We start from the raw sequence: 4,216 nt of genomic DNA, 5'->3' as shown, positions 1-4,216 counted from the left end.
AAAAAAAAAAAAAAAAAAAAAGAGAGCGAGATACAGGTCATAAAGACCTTGCTGATAGAACAGATTGCTTTAGAGAAGCTGGCCAAAACCCCCCAAGATGGCGAAGAGAGTGACCGCTGGTCGTCGTCACTGCCACACTCCCACCAGCGCTATGACAGTTTACAAATATGGTGGCAACGTCAGGAAGTTACCCTATATGGTCTAAAAAGGGTGGCATGAGTAATCCATCCCCTGTTTGGCATGTCATCAATAAATAACCATAAAATGGGCACCAGCAGCCCTGAATCTTTTCTTGCACAAGATCCAAGAACCCTCTGTTGGGTCTGGATCGAGATCCCTTTCCTGTAACACGTTCATGTCCTATTCCCGTGGCTGCTTTCATGACACCACAGCAGCAGAGGGGAGTAGCTGCAGCAGAGACTTAGAGGCCACAGAGCCTAAGACGTTTACTCTCTGGCCCTTGACAGAAAACATTTCTCAAACTCTGCCACAAGATGTAATTCCCTCCCATGCCACCCCATGACCATCTCAGTAAAACCTTCAATAAGGCCAGGGGCAGTGGCTCAAGCCTGTGATCCCAGCAGTTTGGGGGGCTGAGGCAGGCAGATCACTTGAGGTCAGAAGTTTGAGACCAGCCTGGACAACATGGCAAAACCCCGTCTCTACTACAAATACAAAAATTAGCCAGGCATGGTGGGTGTCTATAATCCCAGCTACTCGGGAGACTGAAGTGGGTGGACCATGAGGTCAGGAGTTTAAGACTAGCCTGGCCAACATGGTGAAACTCTGTCCTACTAAATACAAAAACTAGCCAGGTGTGGTGGTGGGCGCCTGTAATCTCAGCTACTTGGGAGGCTGAGGCAGGAGAATTGCTTGAACCTGGGAAGTGGAGTTTGCAGTGAGCCAAGATCACACCACTGCACTCCAGACTGGTTGACAGAGCAAGACTCCATCTTGAAGAAAAAAAAAAAGGAAGGAAATTCTGGCACAAGCTTTTCAAAACTTTGAGGACATGCTAAGTGAAATAAGCCAGTCCACAAAAGGACAGGCAGGCATGGTGGCTCACACCTGTAATCCCAGCACTTTGAAAGGCTGAAGCACGAGGATCACCTGAGGTCAGGAGTTACCAACCTGGCCAACATGGTGAAACCCTGTCTACTAAAAATACAAAAAATTAGCTGGGTGTGGTGGCACGCACCTGTAATCCCAGCTACTCAGGAGGCTGAGGCAGGAGAATCGCTTGAGCCCAGGAGGTGCAGGTTGCAGTGAGCCAGGATGGTACCATTGCACTCCAGTGTGGGCAAGAAGAGTGAAACTCCCTCTCAAGAAAAAACAAGGACAAATGAAGTGTATGATTCCACTTCTATGTGGTACCTAGAGTAGTCAAAAGCCTAAAACACAAAGTAGAATGGTGGTTGCCAGGGACTGGGGGCAGGAGCGAATGGGGAGTCAGCATTTAATGGATACAGACTTGCAGTTTTGCAGGTTCTGCAGATGAATAGCGGTGATGGCCACAGAAGACTGTAAACACAGGTAACGCTGCTAAACTTAACAACGGTTAAAACGGCACATTTTACGCAATGTATATTTAACCACAATTAAAAGTTAATATTTAAAAGACCATTTGTGGCCAGGCGCAGTGGCTCACACTTATAATCCCAGCACTTTGAAAGGCTGAGGCGGGTGGATTGTGAGGTCAAGAGATCGAGACCATCCTGGTCAACATGGTGAAACCCCATCTCTACTAAAAATACAAAAATTAGCCTGGTGTTGTGGTGCATGCCTGTTGTAATCCCAGCTACTCGGGAGGCTGAGGCAGAAGAATCGCTTGAACACGGGAGGCGGAGGTTGCCTGCCGTGAGCCGAGATCATGCCACTGCGCTCGACAGAGCAAGCCTCCATCTCAAACAAAACAAAACAAAACAAAACAACAACAACAAAACAAGATAATTTGCAGGACTGGATATGAAAAGGGAAAAAAATCTAAACCAATTTTTAAATAAATGTAAAGGTGAAATGTGTGCTGTAGAACCACCACCTGCTCAGCTGCCGAGCTCACCATTACTCCTAACTCAGCAGAAGAACCCACCCTCTGGGAAAAACTAAAAGCAAACCGCTGCTTCCAAAATGCATTTTTATGGTTGGAAATCTGTTTTTCCCAAGCCCTCCTTCCAGTCCTTGGCAGTGTGACAAGTGTTTCTCACCCCTGGGGATCTGGGGCTGGAAATGCAAAAGGGAAAGTCACCAAGGCTGAGTTTCAGCTGCCTGCATCCTTGCGGCCAGGGCCAGAGGGTCATGTGGGGTTCCCCAGCTCCCACCGTCCACGCTGGACTCATGGGGCATGGCTCTGCTGCAGTGGCCGGGCTCACCTCCACCAAGTGATTGCTCAGGGTGGGCTCCGAGTCATTCCTGAAGGTCTGGCTGACACGGAGATGGCTGTTGTTGCTGCTCTCATCCCAGTGCTTCCTGTAGTTCGCCTCCAGCTGTGAGTGCAGGTGGCCTGAGTCCTCCTTGTGCCAGAGCTGGACCTGGGCCCCCTCACAGCCACCCACTCCAGGGATATCAGTTTGGTTTTCTGAGGACACAGTTCTGTAGAAAGCACTATTTTGTTGACATAGTTTTTGTTTTTGAGATGGAGTCTCGCTCTGTCACCCAGGCTGGAGGGCCGTGGCATAATCTCTGCTCACTGCAACCTCTGCCTCCCCAGTGCAAGCAATTCTCTTGCCTCAGCCTCCGGAGTAGCTGGGATTACAGGCACCTGCCACTACACCTGGCTAATTTTTGCATATTTAGTAGAGATGGGGTTTCACCATGTTGGCCAGGCTGATCTCGAACTCCTGACCTCGTGATCCACCTGCCTCAGCCTCCCAAAGTGCTGGAATTATAAGCATGAGCCACTGTGCCTAGCCTTGTTTTTTTAAAAAAATTTGTTTATTTTAGAGACAAGATCTCAGTCTATTGCCCAGGGTGGAGTACAGTGGCACCATCTTGGCTCACTGCAACCTCTGCCTCCTGGGCTCAAGCAATCCTGGATGAATAGACATAAGACTGAGGCTGAAGTGCCAGCCCTGGATCCATCCTATATGGCTATGCTATTGGGAGCAAGTTCATCTCTTTGGGGATGAGCTCAGGGTACTCAGATCACCACTTGCCTGACTCTGGTGTTCTCCCTGGATGTCCCAACTGGCCTGGGCACCCACCTTGTGGCTGAAAGCCGGGATGTGTGTGCAGCGGAGCTCATGGCCCAGCTCCAGCCTATAGGCGCTATCTGAGCCACTCTGTCTGTAGCCTCTGGCTGGTGCTGCACTTGTGCGCTGGTTGCTTTGCCTTAGCTGTGAGGATCGATCCAGAGCCCCTGCCATCCTCTGCCAGGGAGCCCTCCACCATGGCTCCAAGAGGAGGAGGGCCCAGCCCAGCCTGGCCTCAGCCATGCCCCCTACAGTCCCGTGCTCTGCTCCTGTCACTCCATTAGAACCTGTTGATAGGGAGGTCTTAAGAGATGGGTGAATGTCCCCTCAACAGACACACCTTTTCGTTTAATGAGCAGGTACTAAGTCCTACTCAGAGCCCACAGAGTGACTAATGGAAAACCCTGTGGTGACGGCACATCTTACCTTGCAGAGCCACAGCTGTAGGAAACAGGGTAGGCCCTGCCACCTCCACCTGCCCCGCAGTCAGGCACGCGGTGCCTTACCTGGGAGGCTGTACTGCATCCTCAGGCAGTTGGTCCAGAGCTGGCCTCACTGCTGCAGCAGGCCAAGGGCACGCAGCCCCGCCAGCCCTGACATGAAGAGCTCGGCACCCAGGGCGGCCACCCACTGTCCATCTTCCTCCTTCCTCTCCAGCAGTGCTGCAGGGACAGAGATCAGGCAGATGAAAGGATCAGCCCTCAGGGACCAACAATCCCAGACCCAGGCAAAGAGGGGACTCGGGATACCCCAGGGGCTTGGAGGCTCCTTGAAGAGTCAACACGTGTGCCCTGCACAACAACCCACAGACAGGCCTGATCACGGCTCAATGCAGCCTTGACCTTCCAGGCTCAGTCAATCCTCCCACCTCAGCCTCCCAAACAGATGTTTGTGGTGGCAAACATCTGCCACCACACTTGGCTAATTTATATAAATATATATATATATATATACACACACACATACACACACACAAATATATATAAACAAATATATATATACGCAAATATATATATATATAAATATAT

At 50.5% G+C, this 4,216-nt stretch overlaps 1 pseudogene; it reads right to left on the bottom strand.

Moving 5' to 3' along the window:
- The window catches only part of LOC108316014, an 82,143-nt pseudogene that overhangs the window by 36,124 nt on the left and 41,803 nt on the right, over positions 1-4,216 (bottom strand).

This window comes from Cebus imitator, unplaced genomic scaffold, assembly GCF_001604975.1.
Source record: "Cebus imitator isolate Cc_AM_T3 unplaced genomic scaffold, Cebus_imitator-1.0 Scaffold181, whole genome shotgun sequence".
Lineage (NCBI taxonomy): Eukaryota > Metazoa > Chordata > Mammalia > Primates > Cebidae > Cebus > Cebus imitator.
Note: the sequence above shows the minus strand (reverse complement) of the source record. Positions and strands in the feature narration are given on the sequence as shown.